The sequence below is a fragment of the Wasmannia auropunctata genome, unplaced genomic scaffold (assembly GCF_000956235.1).
Source record: "Wasmannia auropunctata unplaced genomic scaffold, wasmannia.A_1.0 LD336038.1, whole genome shotgun sequence".
Taxonomy (NCBI): domain Eukaryota; kingdom Metazoa; phylum Arthropoda; class Insecta; order Hymenoptera; family Formicidae; genus Wasmannia; species Wasmannia auropunctata.
The window spans coordinates 2,407,468-2,433,622 of record NW_012026852.1 but is presented as its reverse complement, the minus strand read 5'-3'; the positions used below and the strand labels follow the sequence as shown (position 1 = coordinate 2,433,622).

Here is a 26,155-nt window from a genome sequence, read left to right as displayed (position 1 = left end):
GGCGCATCACCGTCACGGCCGAGACGGGTCTATCGGGCGGAAGTGTCCGTCGCGTTTAAATCCGGCGAAATCGGCACGGTATCGCTGAAGCGTAATGATATGCGCGGAGCTTTGCACTCTCCGAACACTGGGCATTTCGTATTTTGAGAGGACGGAATGGCCAGTACCACTCTGCGACTTGAAGATGAAAGGTCGCGTTAAAAGATAAAACCTATATATTGCGCGAGATATGCCGAGTATGTGAGTACATGTATAATTTATATTTTTATCTTGATTCTCTATTCAATGAAATGGTATAGACAGGTCGATGAACTATCTTTTTCAACGAACTTTATTTAAACTTCATTTAAATAATAACTCAACTTCTCTAAAATCTCTAAAAAAAAAATAAAGAAATCTTCGATATTTTCCGAGATATAATTTTAGATTTCATGATAGCTATTAGTGATATTAGTGATAGCTATTATACAAGAGTTTGAAAGATAAGAAATTTACGGTTAAATATTCTGCATAATTGAGTTTATTCCAAATATAAGGGTTTATTAATTTAGCAAAGTTTATTACTTTAACAAGTTCCGGAGAGTAATCCGATCTATCTTTGCAACGATCGATATACGCGCGCACATTTTAGCAAAGCGAAAATTTTGCTAAAACTTTTTAACGCAATTGACAAAAATCACGTCCAACGCGGAAGCGTTAACGTCTGCTGATCTCACGGACCGTACGGTGACCGCCGATTTCTCCACGCCCTCTTCCAGTTCCGCCATTTGACCGATCTCGGCGCTTCGTGCTTTCCGGACCCGGCTGTAATAAACGTCTAATTTAATAACCCTAACCCGAGAAGCCGCGCGCACCCACGCGTTGTAGCTCGCGGAAAATTTCATTCCGATTTGCGTGATAGGTAGCAGACATGCCGCGTATGAGGAACGAAGGGGTCCATCTCCGCGGACCCCGCGTGGCAGCGCTGTTCTCCTTTGCCACTGCTGTGGAATCCGCGGCTAAATTAACTTATACTACCTTAGACGAAACAATTTCACGTAGCTACTTTCCGCCGTAAATTGACTTGCACGTACAACGCGTATGTAATAGAGCTTGAGTTGGGCCTGAGATACGAAGGTTCAGGGCCGCATACAGTCCTCTTTATAAAAAAAAAGCGCCATAATTATCATTATGTTCCACGTCTTTTGGAAATTTTAAAGATGATTTTATTATGACAAAGTTTCAAATCTCTCGGAATTGTTTATATTTAATTCAAAAAATTATTTTTTATCTGGGGCGGTAATGAATTGTCTTTTCAACAATTAGCGACGTCTCGACCTTTTTTTATCATTTAGAGGCCCGAGAAGCTGAGTTGTTACACGGAGAGAATTTCCTTTTAAATATTACCCTGAAAATCACGTTAATCGTGAGACAACATAGTATATCCTCAAGTTTTATGTGATTTTCTCTGTTTTTTTACTGCAGTCAATTTTTTGTAGTACATATTAAAAAAAATAGTGAAAATTACATAAAATTTGTCGAAATGTTATATTATTCTACGATTAACATGATTTTTAGGATAACTTTTAAAATAAAATTCTCTTCGTGTATTTAAGTAAAGTTTATATGAAGTATTAATTGAAAAAGATGAAGTTCTTCCATGTACTTAGGATCTTTTGCTCTTCAATTCGCTAAAAGTCTTTACACTTCAATATTTAATATTTGCATAATCAGAGATTTTGCCAAACTTTCAACGGAAGAAAACCGATTTCGAATTCATTGAGGAGAATTTCATTACTTTTCAACAGCTCGTGGTAAAACTCGAGTACCTTTACGTGTCGTTGAATGTAATATATGCATATGTAATGTGTGTCAGTATGTGTGTAATATTGTTAAAATACAATTGTAAATGTAATATAGTTTAAATAGATATATTTTAATTGTACATATATATACAATATGTATATATATACAATTGATTTGTAAATAAATAAATAAATATATATATATATATACATATAAATAGTATATAAAATACAATAAAATTTCCATCTAAAGAAATAAAATTTACATTTTAATGTATAATTGTGTATTTAATATAATTTAAATATGTATTTTTTATATACACATAAAATATGCAATTAAAATTCTTTCTTGCCTTAAAAATCTAACATAAAATCGACTAGCATCACACTAAATTTTCCTACATTCTTATAGGTCTCCTTCGCAATCCTTTGAAGACGCGGCCCTGCGCGACGAACGTATCCCCCTCCGTTCCTCAGTCAATCGCGCCGCGGCAGATTACTCGATCTTTTATGCCTCAATTATCATACCGAGCCGTTATTAAACTCGCGCCGGGCGTACTTAGTGTTCCCCCGTTATGTTTCTTCCGCTTAACAATATTCGGTAGCGACCGCGTGTCTGCGAGTGAAACACACGCAGGAGGAACGCCGAGCGTTCTACGCGCGCGAATTATCAGTGGGAATTATCAGCGCGATCAATCGCGAGTACCGATCTGAAAAATTAAAGAGCACAGACAATTGTACAAATGCCCGATCGATAACAAATAAATATAAAAATCAATTTGAAGTTCGCGACAAGCTCTGTTTTTTAGTTTGTGGCGGGTAATCTGACATGTATCTGTACATTAGTCGATATTTTAAGTAATGACATGATGCGTTATAAAATACTGACGTCAGTATCAATATCATATTGATTTTGCTTCCTAGAGAGGAAATTTTCAAATATTCTTAAGAAAAATTTTCAAAATTTTTCCTAAAAATTTTGAAAATTCAAATATTCTTAAGAAAAATTTTCAAAATTTTTCCTAAAAATTTAAAAACAGATATTTAATTTTTTTAAGCTCTTAGAAAAATTCAGAAGTTTTCTAAATCTTGAAAATTTATATATCTTTATATTATTCTCTATCTGTCTCTATTGTTATACATTAAGAATACAATTTTAGGAATATTCCTACTTTTTTTTCAATATTATACATATTTTCGTCTTGTGAAAACTAAGATGATAATTTCTATGTTTCTTTTTATTCGTCACAAATAACATATTTATTTGCATACGTTATCACGCTGTAAAAAATACGTTTTCTCGCTGGAAAATAAAATCTGCTGTTGAAACTTGTTATAATCGAATAAACGCGGCGGCCGGTGGTCGCTGAGTAAACAGAGCAAACCTTTCGCGAGGACAGTCAACGTCGCAAGTTGGACGCTGCTTCTGAGTTTTGCTCGACGTAGGAAAAAAAAGAATCCGCGAATCGACGGTGCACACGCGAGAGATAGAAAAAAAGCTCTCGCGGAAACTCAGAGCTCTTTTTTCCTGGTCGATCGATTAGAATATTGTTCATTTACTCCCTTCGCCTTCGTGCGACACTCCTTCCTCGGATATTTATAGAACGTAGCTTTGCTACCTGTCCTGAGTTTGCGCGCGCATAATAAAAGAGCAAAAAAGGCGAACGCGGAAATGATAGGGTGACTTCTCGTAGGAAGACTTGACAGTCTGGCATCGATTAGCTGCAGCGAAACGGAAAAGTAAAACTCCGAATATGCTTTTACGCTTACGATTTTTAAAATATGTTAATCTTAACACTTATAAAATCGACTTTCCTGAAAATCAAGTCCCCGTGCTAAAAATATTCCCTTCCATTTATATCTTTTATTTAATCCTTGACGTCAGAAAATCTGCCTTCATTTGTATCATTAATGTCCTGTGTACCTATTAATATACCGATGAAGAAAATATTAATGGACGCAATCGATTTCTTTGACAACTTCGATATAGGATTTTATTAACAATCCATTCAATAATTGTGTAATTAACAAAGAATAATCGTGAAAAGTTTAAAACATCAAAATTTTATAATTCACTATACTGGGTGTCTCATAATAGGTGTATCACCGTTCATGGGTAGGTAGAACGGACTAAACTGAATCGAAAAGTCCTCTACCATTTTGCAAAATTCGCAATCGTTAACAAGATATTAATTTTTGAAGATCGGCGAATAAACTTAATATCTCGTTAATAAATACAAATTTTTACAAAATAGTAGAGGACTTTTTTGTTCAGTTTAATCTACTTATCTTGCCACGCACTTGCATTCAACGGTGGGCCGGATGAATACGCGTTTATTCGTCAATCTTCAAAAATTAATGTCTGGTTTACGATTGCAAATTTTGCAAAATGGTAGAGGACTTTTCGATTCAGTTTAGTCCATTCTACCTATCCATGAACGGTGATACACCTATTATGAGACACCCTGTATGTATGTTATATGTCTGTTCAATGTAATTATTGTTATTACATGACATATTTACGTTACAATACATTATCATTATACGTTGCAATTTTTAATTATCTTAAGATACTTTATATTCTCTTTATTTTCTCATACCCACGCATGAAATGATTGTAAATTTTTGAAACACCACATTATCAGTAAAAAGCTTTGAAAAGCATTATGTAGAACGAGAGGGGAAAACTTTCAGTTTACTTAAAGAACTATCGTGCAAAATTGCTATCGAGACTAGAGTAAGGCATCATCACGCCGTTAAAACGGCACGTATTCCGCGCCACGTGAACTTATCGCAGATTACAAAACTTGGAAGAGTATACAAAAATGCATTGGAGACGGAACTGAATAACGTTACCATCGATTGACTATGTAAAAGACTCGTCGTCCGCATCAACGAATTCATTCATCGGCCAACTTCTCTTCTCACGAGAAGAGAGCTAAATCTGGAGAAAGCGATTTTATAACCAAGACGTGAAACTCTGCGACGAGCTGTCCATTTTAAGGTTACATTTAGAAGGGATCAACTTTTGATTTTGATACGTCGCACAGGTTTAATATGCTTTGGTTAATCGTATTAAGACTGCGCGTCACGGAATGTAATATTTATCGTGTGTAATATTTATCAAAGACTGTTCTGTCATAATATATATATATGAATCTTAATCGGCCCATCACAGCTCTTATCGAATTATTGCGGATATTTTTGCCGTGCCAATTTTTTGTCGCGGACCTTCTCCACCCTCGCAAGACGCACGCACACGTGTTGCGGATCGAACGGATAGCCCGTGTTGTTTCTTTTTTGCTCTCCTTCTCCACCTGTCCGACCTTTTTCCCCGAGATAGAAAAATCGAGATCGTTACCGCGGCGTATCGGGAACGAATCGATCTCGGATCCTTTTTTTTTCCGCGTTTTAGGTTGGCCACTTAACCCTTTCCTCCAAGAAGAATTGACGTATTTGAGAGTCTCAGAACAGAAGAGCTACTATACATGGGAATATAAAGCAGCGAAGATTCGCTCTGGCATTTTCTAAGGTCTTCGACCGATTGAAACCGGTGCAAACAAAATGCAAAGAAGTTTCGAGTCAAGTCAAGATAAATCGTTGTTAAAACTGAAAATATCGCAATCAAGGATTTTAAATCGGTGCCAAGAAAGGAACTCGTTTCACGCGTCAATCCTGGACTGACTTTTATTGATTCCCAACCCGAGAAAAAAATTTCTATGGCCTTCATCAAGGTGGATTTGTTTGATGCTTTAATCAAACTGCGAATGAAGGATTGATGATGTCTGCTTGTGCATCCAATTGCAAATATTCTCTCCCCCTTCCCCCCTTTCCTTATATTCACATATTTTTCTGAAAGTTGTAATAACTGTTGTAATAACTTTATCAAATTAAATTACAAGAAGTACAATCGTAATTTATCTTGTTGACTAATTCAATATTCATTACTTTAATCTTACTAGCTGTTAAAAATTATCTTCCATGATCGTAATGACATCGAAGTTTTTCCATTAAAAATTCTTGATTGCGTTAATAAGAAAACACACCGAAGAAGTATACAATAAGAACACGTTAGTTAGCCGGATTAGACGCTTAATACATAATTAATTAACGGCAACCGTTTGCATTAACGTCGCGGTGAGTCGTCGATTTCGCGGCGGTCATCGTGAGCGTGATTTTTCTCCTGGCATGAGAAAGCAAACACGTAAACGCGCGGTATCATAACACCTGCACGGAGTCCAAGCACAGGATAGTGCGTTCCTCCCGGTGTGTCTCCCTTTCATATTCGAGTGGCTGACGCGCCGACGTGTCTGTCGTGCTTTCAGAAAAGTCTGTTATTTTTAAGGCCGAGATGCACGACTCGATATTTGCCGAGCGTGTTTACCGGCCGCCCTTAATCTGTCGCGTTGCCTTCGAGCATTGAGGAAAGTTTACCAATGCGAGATACCACTGTACACGCCCGACCAATCGGAGACTGTCGTGATCTTTTGAGAAAATTCCCTTTTCCAAGGAATGGAAAACGGGACGCGCGATTGCCGAGGAACTTGAAGTAATAATATTTCATATCACAATGACACTGTGACGGTGGAGAGTAGAAAATGTAAAGAAGCTGTATGATGTGCTATCTTAATATATGTTAAAAAATTGTTTAAATTGTTTAATATTTTTTTGAATTTATAACAGTACTTAAATTAAATAATAAATTTAATTTATATATAAAAGAAAGAAAGAAGTGGCGAATACGAGTCAATTTATATATCTTTTATTATGTACATTAATAAAATATCACACAATGTCATTTTTTTTCTAAGTTAATTTTAAATGTTTTAATTCAAACAAAAATATTTATACAAACATTATATATAGGTATATCCGATCACATACTGTGTTGACTACAATTAAAATTCGCGAGATAGACCAATAATGGTCATAGCAGAATCTTGATGCTCACTAATTTCATGTGATTTTATATACATTCTTCTAGTTCTACAAACTGTGTTATTTTCGGTTTCGACGCAGTTCTTAATTGAATCAGAATAATAATATCACATTATTAAATTGATAATTTAATAATACTGATGCTTACAAGCACCTAATAAGATTCCCAACCCCCCCTCCCAACGTAATGCGAGAATGCTGTAAAGAAATTTTACTACAACAAATATTACCTCAGCCAGGAAAAATATTTATTTTTATAAAAAATAAAATTGATTATGCGAACTACTTTTCTGACTTTATTGTTTTTTATTGTTATACATTTTTTAATATAATATGGCCGTGTTCCCGATATACACTATATTAGTACTAAAAATCTATAGTTCATGGTATATCGGAACACAGTTTGTATTTGAAAGATGTTGCAAACAATTTTTTCTAGTAGTTCTGATGTTCTCGTTTTATTTTCTTCGAGAAACTGATAAAATGTTCAAAATTTCAGTAAAATTTTAGATAGTTCTCTTTCATTGGTTTTAATTTCTCAAAATTTACTCGTTTATCGGTCGATTAAAACTTTCGGATTCGACCGTGTGTCGTGCACCATTTGAACAGAGATAATCTTTCGGAATTCTTTTTCCCGAACGAGTATACGTGCCGGCAATCAGAAATGACGCGGAGCCAATAAATCCGAAAGATTACGTCCGCGTTTCGCGAGGAAGTTGTAACGAAGTTGTAAGTGGCCCGTCGTGGGAAACTTTGAGGTGACGTCTACGACACTGTAACGAATGCAATTTCATTTTAGTCGGTCGGGGTGCGTTGTAAATCGTGAAATTCCTTATTATAGAGAAGACAAAACGGGTCTCTAACTGTTTTCATCGATGTCGAAAAGCGGTCAAACTATTGATTCTATTTGCGAAAAGAGTAGTCAGAATTACATAATAAAATCGCTAAACTAAATTGCGATAAATTATTATCTAATAAAACATCTCGCAATTGTTATATCGCGATACTTACTCAAGTCTATTCACTAATTTCAATAATTATATAGACTAAAAAACTAATACATTGTAATTTCGTTGCCTTTAATTAATAAAATGTTTTATTTATTTTTATTTTAAACTTTTTTTGAATGCATCTGATTGTCTTCGAAATGATTAAATGTGTTTTTATTACGTGTTATAAAAATTCAGTTACTTATGAAATTTGCGGTAAATTAAAGACTGACGTAAAATGTAACATGTTGTAATGAAAGATTACAGGAAAATATCCTAATATTAACATACTGTTGCATGCAAACAAAGATTGATAAATAAATTATCTCGGGATAATCGGCACTATTGCATTTCACGGGAATTATTCGTAATCAAGCATTAAAAATTTGAAAAGCAATTTGCTCATTGCAGTTTGAAATTATTGGCACCTTAATTGGCAGACTAATGAATGCCATACAATTACAGCCGGTCTGTTTTCGACCTATTTCATTCTTTTTGGATCAATATTCATTTGCCACTTCCATTTGATGCAAATTGAAAAATGCTTTTTTCGTTACGAATATAAATAAATAAATAAATAACCATTGCAATTATATTATATTATTTCAATAAAATTCAAGTAGCAACAAGATCAGAAAACCGTAATCGACAGATTGACAGATTGGAAAATAATCTTATTGAAAGACAATCTCATTATCACCTAATTTTAGAAAAAAATTTTTAGATTTATAAAACTGCGTTATAATTTTTAAACGTATAAAAGTTTCACGCGCACCACTCACACATTTCATTTTAATCTGTTATTACTTTCAGTACGATTAGCAGAATCTAATTAACAAATGCTCAAAAGATTGCCGTAATCGATATAAACGACCGGGCCAAAAAAACAATTAATTTCGCTCGTTATAACATCCTTTCGGAAAAATATTTTCGTCGCAGAGCTTGTTAATTAAGGCGTGAAATTGTTGCAACAATGTGCGTACGTCGGTCGTATCGGGAGCGTTGGCAAGCCGATTGTTGACGCACACTCGCACGCACGCACGTTTATGCACACGACGATTTGGAATTGAGTGCTCGTCGTAATTACGCTCGTATCTTCGACGGCCAGGCGCCGGCCATTCAATTTTTATTATCGCGGAATATCCAGTTCCGGCTGCGCTACATAATCGCGTTTGGCGCCTCGGCGCACTCGGGAATTACCCGGTTCGACGCCCTTGAAATTATTACGAAACGCTTATTCGGCGGCCATCAGGATCTACCGTGCGGCAGATAAAATGGTCCTTAAAGGCTCGTCTCTTTCATTTGAGCGGTGCAATTTTTTTTTCAGCTTTATCGCGTAAAAGCAGCTCGTAAGCGATACGCATATTCCCGCGATCTCTCGCTGTAAATACTACATTCCTTAAAATCATTTTATCATTACGAAAGGTTTTTATGTGCCGACGGCATTGTAAAAAGTGATCCTCGATTATATAATTATTTGTAACATGATAAATGCAAAAAATCTTTCACATATACACATGTCTCACATGTGTTTTCTATCATACGAAAGTTTGGAAGCATTGCTTTTTTTACAAGAACAAAAGTGATGGCAATGTTAAAAAAAAACGCTATATGAGAAACTTTATTGTCTTTTTTAATTATTCCACTTAACTATTATTGTATCTAATCAGTTTCCAGAAATATTGTATTTTATTTAAAGGAGTTTATCGATTGAATGTGCTATGTTATTATTCTATTATTAAGAAAAAGTATTTTCGTGCAGATTTGAATGAAATATAATTGTTATTGTCACATTTATTTACTTGCTCATCAATCACAGCCTGACATTCTAGCAAAGAGAAGATTATGATTTCTTATTTTTATTTTTTTATAATGTGGTTAAAAATATTCAATAATAATTAACATTAAAAATTACTTAACATAAAAATTAATGAGTAAGATATCTCGAATTTGTGTGGTAGTAATTAAAAATAGGAGTAGACATTTTAATAATTTAAAAACACAATTGAAATTCAGGTCCTAATAATTAATTTTAGTTAAAGCGTTTTAGTTAGAGCGTTAAAATTATTGTAAATTTCATAGTAATTAAAGCTTTATAATTTATTTTTTACTGTGTTCTTTACAAATTTTCAACTGCCTCCGTACTATTGAAGCAGTAGTGTATAGAGTGTATATTTTTAATATAAGGCCAATTTATTTTATTTATAGCAATAATGATAGAATATACACAGAAAGAACGATTTTGTTGAAAGGTCTAAAAATTTTGCTAAAAACATCTGAAAATAATTTTTTATTGAATCATCAAAATAATTTGGTGGAATGTTAAAACTGATAAGCATTGTTATAAAACGTTTTGCTATTCTAGCAATTATTTTGACTTCCGTACAAAAAATACGTAAAAATTATTTTAATTATTGAATAAAAATTATTTTCAAATCTGGATTTAACAAAATTGTTCTTTCCATGCAGAATAAAAAAAACTGATATATTTATATATAATTAATTGAATTATTGAATTATTCAGCAAAAATTATTATTTTCTGCATTTAACTTCTTTTTAAAGTGCGCTAATTAACAATGTAAGATTATTCACACAAATGCGATCTTTTTCGAATCATAAAGAGAGTGAAAATCCTCTTAGGCGCAAGGACTTCTTGATCTCTCGATCCAAGCTCACGGCGCGAATTAATTCGATCCACCCAGTGGCCAACCAATTTAACAATGAATAATGTTTGCGAAAGAAATTGCGGCGAATTTCGGAATAAGTTTAATTAGCTTTCGTACCCGGGGTAATTAGAAAAAAATTTCAGGATTAAGCGGCCATTGTCCCGATGCCGATCTTGAATGGCGGGCCGCTGCCGTCGCTGCCGACGGGATATTATACAGTCGCCTGTAAGGAAGACCAAACTGACTCCTTCACAAAGGATTATTAATTGACTTCTGTCTCGTATCAGAGGGTCGCAGACGCTCGGAAGATCCTTAATTATCCTTGAAAACGGCAGATCTTTGTCGTCTGAGATTGCTTCCCGTTGCAGCCCCGGTATAGTTTGTCCGTAGATTGTCGACCGAATGGACAATCGTAACGTGATGAGATTTCATCGAAACTTGCGATACAAAACGCGATGGATTTTACGATCTTAATATTGATATAATCATACCGTGAAGTCGATGTACTCCATTCTCATGGCGTGGTGCAATTCATGCGTGATATTCGACGGATTTCGAAGAGAGTATCTTTATAATTAATAACGATGGCTGATTAATTCATCAGCGGTATTGATAGAAGATTTCTGCGGCCGATTGTTTGCCGAGATCTAAAGATGCAGAAAGGGGGAGATTCATCTGTTCCCTGGCGGAATATTCTTCGCAACGGGAAACAACGGCGGGTGTATCGCGGCGATAAATTGGCAAGGGAGCGTCTTGCTTTTCGCCGGAGATGACGACGTGCAGTGCGGTACAATGAGAGAGCATAATATTCAGTGGCTGTGCGAATTGTCTTCCACCCCAGAAGTCACCCTCCCCCCCGGACCCATGATTGACTGTTTGCAGACTGGGTGTCTCTTAAACAACGGAAACGGACCGGTCTGGTCGCGACAATGAGACGCGACTTTCGAAGAAATATGAGAGAATATTTTGCATAATGTGAAACGAGAAATATAAATGATAGAATATCGTGTCAGAGTTTTCAAAAATTGTGATGTGACCTCTGATAGTTAAATTACTTTCTAATTTTAAACTTATTTTAAACGTGTGCAAAAAAATAATTGTTCAAATTGTTTAAAAGAGCTGAAAAAGGATACTGATAAATTGATTGATCATACTCCAATAAAACGAAAATTATAAGTAATAAATTTGCGACATATTTGTAGTTGACTTGAAATTAATTGTTGTAATTTATTAATAAAATAAAACGTTCTTGCTATGCATTTTAAGCATTTTTTGATACAATGCAACATAGATTTTAATTGTCACTTGTTTATTGAGTTAATTCGTGATTCATTGATAAAATAAACGCTTTTACTATTCCTTTTTCAATTAATTGATACAATAAAGATTTTAATTTTTAGACACTTGTAAATTATCCGTATTATGCCATTTCTTTTTTTTTATACAACATTGTAAAATTGCGATAACGATACATGTACAATTGTCATTCGCCAGTGTAAAATCTTTCATGGAACGTGATCTAGCAACTATTCTCGATATTGAAAGACGCCATTTACTGGTCGAGTCCTTAAATATCGCGCCTGAGGGTAAAAATTTGCATCGAAAGCGAAAGCGGAACACAACCGAGGGGTATGAGAGCGCTGATGGAAATGAAAAAAACAAAGCGTGAACCAGAACTTATCGGAGGACGCGTATAAATACGTCGTTCCTCCTCTACTTATTTCATTCGCGACGACCACCCATTGATTTTTCTACATTGAATGTAGAACGATAGATTTTCGATGCCTTTATATCTTTTATTCGCGAAAGAAATGTGCATTGAAACAATTATGCGAAATGTGCAGTCCTCAGCCTACCTTTAACGGAACCTAACCGTTAAAGGTGGGCTGAGGACTACAGTTCGATGATAAATATAACATTTTCGATTCGGAAGAAAAGTTATACGTACCACGGGAGGTAAACGATACGAAACAAAATCTAACAATGAAACAAAATAAAACGTACAATCGACGATTAACGTGCTCGCTTACGCGAACCTTTCTCTGCCCGTCCCACCATAAAACACATACGTATATATATACGTACGCGAAATATTTATCGCGCGCGGATTAGGGATCGCTCGAAAGTTTTTCGGTCTTATCTCTCGCCGAGTTCTTACGGCATTGTGCCGTCTGCGAACTCATCAGCGTGATGGACGAGTAAGTGTAGAAAATCGTGCCGCGCCACTTCGAAATAGGTTCCTGATGTCTCTCTTGCTGCACGGGTGCGCGCGCGCGCACACACCTACACCAACCCCCGGCCCTTCCGCTTTTCTTCCCACGCTTTCCCACCCGTTAATGCTCCCGCCGCGATAGTTCGTCCGCTCGAAATCGCTATCATCTACGGAAAGGCGCGTTTATTTCGCGCCGCTCTAACGCTTATCTGGCGCGAAACAAGCTGCCGTTCTTTACCACCACCTCGGTTCGCGTTGTTAATCATTTTTTTCTTTTTTTTTTTTTTACGAGCGAATCGTTCCGGATCGCTCATCGTTTGGCGCGAGCGAATTTAATTGAACACCACGGATTTTTCAACCTAATTAATTTTACGGATTAAAGCGCTCTTTACTAACTGCAATGAGGAAACATGTATAATCCTTTAAGAATTGCTGTCGCGAAGTAATAGAAATTATTTACGCTTTATGCTTACATCTATTTTCGGAAAACGGAGGAAAATTAGCGAATTCTCTTCTCTCGCGAGTTATATTTAAGTCTGTACAAGTCCGCGATTATATTCACTAACCCGCATTTACAAACGCTCCGGCATTACGCCGTGGCGTCGGCAAATTATCTCAAAATTATTATATCAACGCGACGTTAGGCCGTACAGAGATGTGCAGGGAGATGGTCTAACGGATAATTTCGCCGTCCAAAATAAAAAAAAAGAAAAAACGCGGCGGGAAAAATCCGCATGGATATGTTTTCCGATTTAATGATTATGCGCGGTTTACGGCGCACGGGAGTTTGCGAGCGCGCGCTTTCGCATAATCTCGCTCGAAAGTATCGCGTCAATAATCGCCTGATTAGAATTTTATGATTACGAGTGCCATTCGCGAGACGGGGGAGCCGGATCGCAAATGCGGGCACGAAATATACGCCATGCGTATGCATGAGTCGGCTGTAAATAATCGCTCTCGCCCCAACATTGGCTGTAATTTATGGTTAATTTGACTGCGCCTCGCGCTTTGATGGCTAATAACTGGGACTAATGGCGAGGCCTCTTAATGCCGCGGCGTCAAAAGCCGATGGATTTCAGGACAATAACGATCGGTCGCGCGTTCAGGCCGATAAAAAGATTTGATCGCCCGTGTTTACCGATTTTGAAACGCGTTTGTCTTTGGCGTTTAATGTGTGATCTATGTGATAAAATTCTGTAATGTATATGTTTAGTTTTTACTTTATTCGTATTAACAGCAATAACTGTTTCGTTGTTAGTGTGAGTCTCTCTCAACTGTTATTTTTAGAAATATAGAATTTTACTACAATAAAATTATTAAAACGTTTTAATTTTTATTATTATCTTTTCAATGAATGACAACAATCTTCATATCTGAATGTATATTGTAATCATGATCTTTTTATGTTACGATGAAACTTGAATCACGTTCAATAACGTTAAAGATTTGCAATAATAAAAATGATATACAGATCAGGTCGTAAGTCGGATATAATCATGAATATCAACGATCGAGAGAGAGTACGTGTATTTGAATATCAATGAATAAATATCACGAATAATCAATAATTAATTTACAGAGTCCCCTTGTTCGACACTTAAATTTTTCGCGCTGGTACACAGCCTAGCATGTTTCTCTGGTTAAAATTTCGGTTAACGGAAACAATTAAAGAAATAAAGCACTTACACACGTGATGGTCAACTATTTAATAATTCCACTCGATACCAACGGATCGCCAGTATAATACGACTGTACTGCTTGCGTAACAACGTTAATAACACTCGACGCCGATGGAATCTATAATCAAATTACAACGCTGCCATCCTGTGACACTGTATGGGTTCTCGCCACCATAATTCCAAAGTATTTCGAGCGGATGGAAACCACGAGTTTTGCGTCCGAGTCATTCGCCCGAAAATTATTTTGATATAGACTTGAATATTTACAGTAATATCTAACAATGTCGAGCCGCGAATTCATGCTGATATATCGCGAGTACCAAAAATCTATCGATGTCGAAACACCGTTTATTATAAAAACAACGATTTCTGAATATCATCAATTTTTAAGTGTGATCGCAAACAAAATGATAATTTGTCAATTTTCTTATTTTCTTAAGGTAAACCTCACATTTTTTAATTATACGTGGCATTTCAATCTCAGTTTTGCATTACATTTTTAAATTATTTTTATGAATATAAAAGAAGCTTTTTCACTCACCCCACTGCCAACAGCAAAGATCTATCCATCCGCACCCTGATGCTGCAAAAAAAGTAGAAAAAAATTGGAAACTCCATCAAACTCAAATTAAACTTATGAATTATTAAGATAGGTAATATTTTTATGTGAATTTTGTCATCACTTGATTTTGCGCAATATATCTTGAAATATATGTATAATTTAACAGTTCAATACATTTTTATATTTATTTCTAAATATAAAAGTACAATTTATATCTGCGTATACGTCATATTTTCCTTCTTTATGCTAAAAGCTGTGGAGCAATATTAATCATTCCAGTGACTGGATGTCGAAATGACGCTAAAAATGAAAATATTCGCTACAAAAGGCAGAAAATGTTAAAGATAATTAAGAATGACGACAGCGGCTTAACAAAAAGTAGGAGATCATCGCGATATAATACGACCACCTACGTTTCCTAACGTATTATTTAATACATGCAAATGCATCGGTAATACTTTGGCGTTGCAATGCCGAGCGTGATGCCCGGCCGCGGCATAATAAGCGCCGTCAGCGGGCGCGGTTCGTTAATGAGAATATTATAATTGCAAAAGTTCCATTTGCTGAATCAACGCTGAGATAAATTATTGATGATCGGAAAACACTAACTGTATTCTATGGCGCGTGCTTGACAATGCGGAGTTAGCATTAATTGGCAGTGACTGCGCGAAAACGAAAAAATATTCTTCGCGCGCGATAATAGAATTCCGTATTAATATTCAAATTTTATTTTTCGTCTGGCAGACGGAGTCGAAGCGCATAATTTAGACTCGCCTTAGTTATATAATGTCATGGTTTTCAATTCGGATTAGCTAAATATATAAATGTAAATTAACAATTTGCAATTGTTCAATTAATAAATTTACGATTCTGAATAAATAACTGTATTTGCACGGAAAGAATTTCCTTTTAAATATTATCCTGAAAATCACGTTATGTCGTGGGACAACACAGAATTTCGGTAAATTTTATGTTATTTTCTCTGTTTTTTTACTGTGCACTACGTAAATTTTTTGTAGTACATATTAAAAAAAATAGTGAAAATTAAAATTTGTCGAAATGCTATGTTATCCTACGATTAACATGATTTTTAGGGTAAATTTTAAAATAAAATTCTCTTCGTGTGTAATTAGATGCATGCTAACGTAACGAAATTGTTGCACAGGTATTTCGATACAAAGTACACTTTGCAAAATCGACGTGTCGCATGCGGTTACGCGCGCAAGAACGATCCCCGCCTCTTAATGCAATCGAAATTAAAGCCGTAATGCGGAAAGTTGTAGATCTGGCAGAAATTGCCGTGCATCTTACCGAATCCCGCAGGACGAGTCTGAGGAGGGAAGCGCGCGCCGTGTATGCATATAAAGCGAGGATACACGAGGGTTGGTGGCGAGCCTTGCTCGCCAGAAATTGTGTTTATACCGGCGCATAAAGAACGTTACGGAACGCGCGGGTGGAGGCGGCCGCGTCGCGAAAATTTAAAGTAACAAAAAGGTACGGCGAAATAACGAGAAATAGAAATGCCGAGACGAACGGGCGCGCCACGTATTTATTCCGCCACAGGGCGTCTCGCATTTCGTGCGTTTCCCTCAGTTTTTTCTTTAAATTTTTTCAATTTTTCTTTCAAGAAATCTCCTCTCTTTTTTTGGAACATAAAAATATCCAGGCATCAATAGGGTTATTAGCTTGAAGAATTGGAATTAAGTTAAATGACCGAATAAAAATTCAATTGATTGAATTCAAAATTATTGTTATAAGAATTATTTCAATAACATTTTAATATTTGAGAAACAGCAATAAAGATCAAATTTGATTAACTTACAAATTGAGATCAAAACAGTTATAATTTTAATTCGAGGTAGATAACAGGTCAACAATTTCGAATTTGTTCATATAGGCTCCGTTAAATCAAAATAGATTTTGCATGGAAATGCAATATCCAAATTGCAAAGATATTATTAAAAGCTATTATTAAAATTAGAAAATGTTCAATACACATGCCAGAGTGGATTTCTATTAAATTTCAATTTTAACGGTTTATTGAAGTGCAGAAATAGAATGTGATTTACGACCACGTCAGAAGATGAAATTGAATAATGAAGTGAGATTTGAAATGGTGAATGTATGTCAATGCATCTCTAAATCTACATATTTTGTAAAACTAATGGCTTTCGTCATTTTAATATATTATTGCATAATTGCATAAGGAAGTGATACGCAATTGTGTTAGAATAACATAAAAATGAAGAAGAGAGTTGCAAACGACTAAAAGTAACATATCAAGTATAATATACTTCAACTGTTTCGGATATTACATGTTTCTCATATTAATACGATATACAATATTATACTTTCTTCGAATCAAAAAGCTTGGTAAAGCTATACATATAAAATCTTTTCTCTCAAAACTTTAAAGCCAAATCATACATATATTCTCGTATTTATGAACATTATAACATCAAAAAATACGATTAAATTAATTTCTGTAGTAATGAAAAAACTAAATTAAAGCATATTCTTAAATAAAGAATATTTAAATATAGCATATGATTGACGATTATTCTTAATCTTAACTTGTCTCAATTTTCTCTATGCTTATAATTCAAAATAAATATTTATTAAAAGTTATCTTTCAACTTTAGTTTGAAAAATTTCAACCTTAGTTTAAAAAATAATGCATCTCTTTCGGAAATTCATAAAACTTTTAATTAAGATAAAGAAGGAAAGGCTAAACAGAAGAAATGAATAATGCACGATCCTTTTACCTTACTTTTGAATTATTTTATTCAAAGACAATGTAGACAATGTACGACATTATGTAGAATGAAACATTCTGTTTTTTTAATGTACTAGGATTAAACGGAGATGAGGAAACGCGTCTATACCGAATTGGCGGCGCGCCGCGGGTATCGCTAATTTATCGAATAACCGTCCGGCGTGCGCTCGTGTGGTAGGCCGCGCTAATGGCGCGAGACTTCTTAATGAGAAAGCGCGTCTTAATAAAACAGCAGTACGGCCCGCCACACACACCAGAAATATCGGGCGCGCCCGATAGAAGCCTCGGATTTACGGGAGCGCTAATGGCGCGGTAATCCGACGTCGGGGGTTTCCGGGGGGGGGGGGGCGAGAGATAAAGCGAGAAACTTGGCTATACACACCGTGCGCGCGAGTGGTGGTTACGTTAAGAGACATCTTTTATTTATGCGATTTCGGCCGTGCCACCCCAAAATCATCAACTCGGGTATAGCGTATCGAAAGTGAGAGTGTAACAGATTGGTCGCACGTATACCAAATGGCACACTGGAACGCACTCCGTGTCTCGCCATCAATTTCTTAACTCCAAACTGGGAAGCTCATAAGCAATCCAAGCGCCGCGCCGCAACCCCCGTGCGCTACACGTGCAGCCGCACCGAATTATTTATGCAATTAAATGTACGTACAATTTTCGCACACGATCCAATTACGTCGGGACTGATAACAAATGTAAATCGGATCGCGTTTCCCAACACCGCGCGTTTCTGCCGCATTGCATGTCTTATATCTTATCGCATCCTAACCAGCCCCGCGCATTAGTTACTACAGACCGGCAATTTTCGTCAGAAACGCGGCGGCGCGGCGCGGCGCGACGCAGCGCGCGCGCGCGAACGCGTGAAATAAACTACGAAAACATAACTGCGAAAATATTGCTCGATACGTCGCGGGTGATATATACGGGGAGACTGGGCGCGTGACGCGCGTTCTTACGTGCCACACGGTCGGGGCACGTGAGAGCCGCGGCCGTGATTAAGCTTCCACGGGCACGCATCCTTATAACGGAGGAATAAAATATTCAGCGATCGCGCGGTGAGGAGCAAGATAGGAGGAGGAGGAGGAGGAGGAGGAGGAGGAGGAGGAGGAGGAGGAGGAGGACGACGACGACGATGACTCCGACGGTGACGGGCGGGGCCGCGCGGACGAGTTGTTTCGGGGCGCGCGCAACAATTTCATTACGACCGCGCTTTTAAACTTTTAATATCGCCCGGCGTGGTCGCCTTTATTGCGCGGCGCCGCGTCCGCTCCTTCCAGGAGCACGACCCCGCCGCCGCGCCGGCTTCGCGCGCGCTCGCCCTTCTTCCCGCTTATGCCCTCGTGCTCGATCTAAGACTCGAGAACGGAATTAATGCGGGACTTTTATGAAGGCTCCGAGTAATCAGCGTATTTCAAGTCGCACGCGCGCGCGCGCGCCCGCGTGTTTATTTCGCCGTCGTCACGCCGCGCCGCGCCGCTTCTCCTCGAAGAGTGTCCCATTTTCTGGTATAGTGGTATATATCTGTACATTTTTGTTTTGCCGAATTTATTACGAAATCGCATCCGTTTTTATACGAGTGAGTGTTGATAAAAAAAAAACAGAAAAAATTTTCTTGGAAACAGAAATGATGAGCTTTTTTATTTTGAATTTTGTTATTTTATTATATAAAGAAAAGCTTATTTTACTACAACACTGCTTTTTAGGACAACGAGCTTTCTTCTTTGCATTCTTCAGAGAAGACACGGATTAAACTTTTTCACTTTAAGCCTTGAAATGTATATTTAGGTCAGTAGTTTCGAGATCGTCGTTTAACGCGGTCGTGTTTTACGACGGCATCCCGTCTTCCGTCGTTTCAGCGCATTTTCGAGAACGTCGCGCAAAAGGTGATGTTATAAAATCATATATTCGCCTTTTCGAAGTAAATTAACGTATCGTAGACGTGCAATTTTATAACGACGGTACAAGACGTGCTCCGCGATGAAGCGATGCGCGTTTAATTTACGAATTATTAACGTTCGTTCTTGATATTAATAAAAGATTTATTTATCCAAGTATCTTTAAATATATTCGCAAACAATTTTTTGAATATTTAAATCGCAAGACCAAAGTGAAATTAAATATCACTAATTACGCTATTTACTTCATGTAGGTACTGATACATTTACTGCTGCAAGTATTGAACAGGGAGTCGTTATATCCTTCTAATTTTTGTTATTCCTCATTTTCGACGCGTTATTCGAAATTTTTGTCGCGCGCTTCATAAGTGCGCCATTACTGACGGCGTCGGTCGTGGTTAAAACGTCATCCGGTCGTATTTTATTCAATATCGGTCATGGAGCGCGTAGAATCGCAAAATATTTACTGCAAGCGGGGAACTTGCCGGGCAGAGAGAGAGAGAGAGAGAGAGAGAGAGAGAGAGTACACGTCCCGGGAATAACGCGTCGTAAACGTTTAATTAAGAGCAGGATAGTTTCTACAATGTAGTAAATACGGAGTGATAACCCACGGCACAGATTATTAAATGCGAAACGTTACGATCGCCCTTTAACAGTTTACACTGTCAGCGCGCGGCTCGCGAAGCTTATTGTTCCCGCATCAACGGTACGCGCTCTAATTACCCTCGTATCAACCAGCTCATAAGTCGTTATGAAATGCAATTACTCGGTGCCGGATTGCATCCGCCATTTGTAATGCCGTAGAACGGAATATATAATAATGCACAGGTTAATGTGAATGCTGGAAGAGAAATAATTGCTCGCGCCGCTGGCAAAATCGTTGTAATTGTCGGATTAAGGGAATGGACCGCGGCATCGACGGCAATATAATGAGCAAGGAGCAACACGAAAACACGGGATTTGTTGATCAAAATCGATGTTGATACACTATCATAAGATCGATTTTCTTCCAATAATTTTACGTAACATAAGCAAGAAACATTATTGTATATTTTTAAGTCGTATATTTGAAACTTCTTTACTACTTCTCGCGAGTTAAAAGCTGTATGTACTTATATAGATTTGACGCCAGGAATAGAACGTGCGACGCTTCGGTTCCTTCAGTTCTCCATGTTTCAGCCTCGCTACTGTAAGACTAAATAAGTTAACAACGTTTATGAGCGTTAACGTAGCCGACTTGGCCGATACTTTGTTGTTTCTTTGATCACTTTATCACAGAGTCAGCTCCGTCTATTGTACCTGTCTGCCGCCGCGCACGATATTCTCATCTCGCCGGCGTTCTATTACTTGGCCATCAAAGCATTTCCCCATACGCGTTACAAAGAAAATTCTGCACACATACAACTTCGATGAAATTTTAGTTTAGTCCGGAGTACTGTGTGAAGTAAAATTACAAGGGATGTGAAAATAAAGCAAAATAAGCATCTTAATTATATAGTCAATTTAACGTGATTCACAACTGACGTTTCATAGTATATTATCTTGCATATGCGTATGTTAATGTGCATCATATTTATTATAAGTTAGTTCTATCAATAAAACAAGAAGTAAATGTAATAAAATGTACACGGCTCAGAATGAAAGTATTGCACTTATAATATCTTTATTTAAATATCATGTAAAAAATTGTACGTGAATATATAATAGAATATAATATGTAATCAAGCATATTAAGAATATAAAATATAATTGGATATATTTATATAATGATGCCTTAACTCGCTTTATCTTGAAATTTCTACATGTTAAAACCAATATGATTAATTTATCACAATTTGCACATAGAAAATCATTCTGGAAATAAAAAAGATAACAAACAAGATAAATGTAAATCAATTTTCCTTCTTTATTTATTTCCTCTTTTAGATATTCCAAAAAATGCAAAACATCGAGAATGTCAAAATGACAAAAATTTCAGAAACGCGTATAGTTCTCATCTATATTAATTTCAGTGTATATGTGCGTATGTGGAGAGTGTGAAATAAAATTTTCTGTTGATATGTTTTTCCGTATTAAAGAGCCAAGGAAGAATATACGCCACTTGCCAGATAAAAATTCTCTCGGCGTTTATTCTAACTAGAGCTTCTCCTTCACGTAGACGGAACTAATTAATTCCGCGATCGTTAGGAGGCCAGACGTATTGTCTCGCGAAAATGACTCGCCGCGGTATACGTCCGACCGGAACGTGTCACTTTCATCCCGCCTTGTTGCCGGCGTAGAGGTCGGGTCCTGTAATTAGAGCGGGCAAACAGAATTACCCCGAAATTCCGAAACGAGCAACGTGGCCCGAGGATAGGCCGCCTAATTGACCTATTTTCGCGGTAATAGATCATCTCAGCTACCCCGTGCCCGAGATATACTCATTACGCGACGCCGCGAAACGGAAAGAAGAGCTTACCGCGAAACTGCCGACAAACTCGTCATTAATATATACACCTGAACTCTGCGAGAGCTGTGCAAAATGCTAGGATTAATTCCGCTTTAATTGCCGATCAAAACGCCGAAATAAATGCCATCTTTCACGGAGAGTTTGATTTCGCGAATCGTACAATAGAATGCGTTTCTGTTCTCGCCTTTGGAAAAAGATTTTATTGAACGTATGTATTTTTTTCGAGAAAAATAAACTGATTTAATATACTTTGTGAGAACTATAAAATTTGAACAAAAATTCGAAAAAATCGCGAAAAACGTGGCCTAGAATGTGAGAATTTAATCGGAAATAAAGAAGTAAATCAAACAACCCATACAAGCGATGCGCCTCATAAATAAATTCTACCATTAATAAGTAAATAAAAAATAATCACTTCATCCATACGAGATTTGACAGGATTTGCGTGTTCATAAAAAATTTGGGATATCTCTGCACAAATGTTTTGAAACGTTGCGTCGAAGCACGTAGCCGGATTGCATGTGAAATCCAGTTGGTGGCGGCGGCGCGCGCGGTCGGATGGTGCAGTTTTAATAAATTTCGACAATTTCCGCGCTATGGAATCCTAACGCCGCAATGCAGTCCGCGGTGATCTACGGGTAAGCGGAGGTGTCGCTTTATTTCCCGTTTATTAAACGTCATTAGAGCCGGTTCTCCGCCGTGTGATGCTCCGCGAACCGTTTTCGCCGCAAACACGTCTCCCGACCGCAAAATATTTTCTGGCCGGTCGCAATTTATTTAAGGGCCGTCAAGCCACGTCGTCCAGAATGCACTTCGGTACACTTAATACTTGCCGTACTTATTCCCGGCGAAGCTGGAATTATATCGCGATAACATGCACGTAACTCATTCCGTTTTAATATTTCTCAAGGAATGGTAGTTCGGGTCGCGAATTAAGTTTTAAATTCCGTCATGTAATTTAAAAGAAGCGATACCGTTCTACCACTAATTTATTATGTAAAGAAGGACATAACGTCGATGGATTATGCAAAACATACTGTGCTCTCAATTTTTTATTAACAGCTTTATAAGCTTCATTAATTTTACTACTTTTACAGTTCCTGCAAAGAAAGAAATTTTTTACATAAAATTTCTTTTTCTATGATATCTTTTAATATTTCTTATATTCGTATCTGATCCGTAAGAATTATCTCTGAGAGATAAATTTATCAACAGAGCTAATCCTTCCAAACAATTGATAATAGTGAAGATATATTTTAAGATTTTTCCGAAAGAGTATGGAACTTTCATTTATACATTGCTTTAGAAATATTAATACGTTTGAACACAATCGCAGTTATCATATACAATTCATGAAATAATTAAAAATTTGAAATAAATATGAGTATAACAATAATTTGAAAATAAACGATATTTTTTGCACATAATATGTATTTTTAAACCATTAATCCGTTTTCTGGTACTTATTCGCATTTTTATTTGATATTTTTAAAACATTATTTATTTTTATATATTATATATAGACGGATTTATACATATGTATAGAAGCTTTTAACCACAGATCTAGCCTGCGGAACAAATGGATAAATATTTATACACTTGCTCTAAATCGGAATCATATACTTTTTTTATTTAAAAAATGTATTCAAATTCATAGAACTGAAGCCAAATAATAAGATCCACGCTTTGACATGTCATATTAATTGTATAATTAGTAACTACACTTGCGATTCAATAGGGAAATCTGATATAAAATTTAAAATTATGCGTTATGTTTAAACACGCTGAGAGTTATTTCTTTTTTACTTGTATCTAAAAAAATTGCAAAAAAATTTGATTACATTTTACATTAAAGGATGTATATAACAAATTGTAAAAGAAGGTACTTTTTATTATTATATAAATTTGTATCTAAAAAAAATAAACAAATAGTGGTTTTTGTTAAAACAATTTTTAATATTAAAATTAAAATACAAAATTATAACAACAATACTAAAATAATAAATAAATGGTCTCTTAAATAATGATTGCAGTCTGCATAGCCAAAATTTTAGTTTCGGTAAATTATCTAAAATAAAAGTGTAGATATTTTTTTTACTTTATACTTGGCATTTTTGAATCACGGAGAGATATGTTAAAAAACTTATTTATTTATTTATTTTTCACAAAACATGAAAATTACATTTCCTTTAAAAAATTGTGTCCTGTTTATATAATTTAAGAAAAAAATTAAAAGTAGAAATTAGCCTCCATAAACCGATGCAGAATATTATTAAAAATGTTACTTTAATACTCAAACACTAAGTTTTATGATTAGTGAAAATGAAAAAAAAATTTCTATTTTTTTGAAATTTTTAAAGTCCTGTAACTCTTTCGCATTAACTAGAAACTTAAAAATCATATTCATACTTTTCACGTTTATAATGATATTTTATGTTATTGCCCGTCGGAAACTATGGCAGGATACTTTCTAACGTGCCCGACTGCAATCGCGGCGAGGATGACGGCGAGACGGAGCAGAGACTGGTCGACGATACGAATCGGGGAAACCTGATACCACGAGATCTTAACTGCGGATGCAGCTACTTCCACGGAACAGGAATCCCGCGGCCGACACGCACACGCGTGCACGCACGCGGCACGGGCCACTGGCACGGCACCAGATCCGCGATCTGCGGCACGATTATCTGCCGTCGTCATGTACACACGCACACGCACACGCGCGCAGACCGTGCGTTTCCTCTCGCTTAAGGATACCTTTGTCCCTATCCTGCGAAAATGCTGGGGCGACAGTTTCGTGGAAGAATTTGCGCGCGTCGTTGCTCGTCCTCGAGGAGTATCGGGTATCCTAGGACACGGGTCGCTAGGTCTGCTAAATTTTTCGCCTCCCTCCGAGATCCGCGTAAATGTGCGATCGTCCTGCAGATATTTATTTTTTATACCGCGCTTTTGGCAATGCTGAAATTGCGCGAATGATCTGTGTGTTATAGTGTAAAAAAAAAATTATATGCAATTTAGAAGATAATTTTACTTAAAGGGGCGAAGTTATAATTGCAAATGACCAGATTGATTAATCATCTTGATTCGTCCGACATATGAAATATGTATTTTTCTCGACGATGAGCAATTTAGAGCGAAATTTGTGAGCACACGCAAGCTAAAATAAAGAGATAATTATAATAAAATAAAAACCGACAAAATGAAAGTGGTTGGAGTGTTTCTTAATTGTATCTGAAACGCGAATTCATATGAAGGGTAAGGGGGAAAAAGATCTTCCTTTTTGACTGGTAATAGTTCCTTAATTTTTAGGAGACGGAAACTCAAGCGAGACCTTCAAAATCCTGAAATCGTGGCAATTTCCGTCCAACGCACTTGCAGCTTTCCCCCTACAGGGAGAAAAGAGGGGTAGCTGCGTGAGCAAATTAGAACGAAATTTGCGAGCGAGTGCGAACGGGGTACAAATTAAAAAAGAATCAGGACGGTAGAAGAAGGCGAGGAGAAGAGAAATTTCCTAATTACCGAGAAAACATGCACGCACGCGAGAGTAGCGGAGCAGAGAAAAAAAAACGAGAGAGAAGAGAAAACGCTCGGAGTGACCCCGCGGGGGTGGCCGGTCCTGCGATATTCATGTTTCCAGATTATTTATGACCCGCGGAACGAGCTGCCGCACGCGCTCTGCGAAACGCAACTCGTGCGTCTAACACGTACATTATAAAGGGTGAAGGGTTGGGCGGACGATTGTGTGTAGAAAAAAATAGACGCCACCCTGCCCTTCCCCCCCTGCGAAGAATAATCGTTCGACCTTGTGGAGATACGCCTTCTAAAGTAACGTCGTTTGCATATGAAAAACATACGAATTAGGCCACACTCGTATTATCCCTCCCGTCGTCGGAAATTAAAAAAAAAATTTACTTGTACGGCGGAAAGGAGAAGATCGCTTTTTTTAAATCAATATTAAAATTCTTTTTATGTTACACGCAGCGCTGTTCGACCACAGTATAACCAGTAGGTACAGTCGTGGATACATCGGTTGTGACACTTTTTTTTATAGGTTAATAATACAGGGTGTCCCGTAACGCTTAATTAATATTTGAAGGCGTGAAAGAGAATGAAATTTTGAACTAAAAGTTCCTCTTTCAATTTTGGCTCAGACCATTATTTAAAGAGTTATTAACGAATAAAGTTAATCAAT

The 26,155-nt window shown here is 36.8% G+C and overlaps 1 long non-coding RNA gene across 1 annotated transcript; it reads left to right on the top strand.

The window, feature by feature from the left end:
- Nucleotides 1–4,650: 4,650 nt before the first annotated feature.
- On the top strand, nucleotides 4,651–11,574 carry LOC105452109. Its single transcript, XR_974682.1, has 2 exons — nucleotides 4,651–4,834; nucleotides 10,522–11,574. It is a non-coding gene; the product is annotated as an uncharacterized LOC105452109 (long non-coding RNA).
- The last annotated feature ends 14,581 nt before the right edge of the window (nucleotides 11,575–26,155 follow it).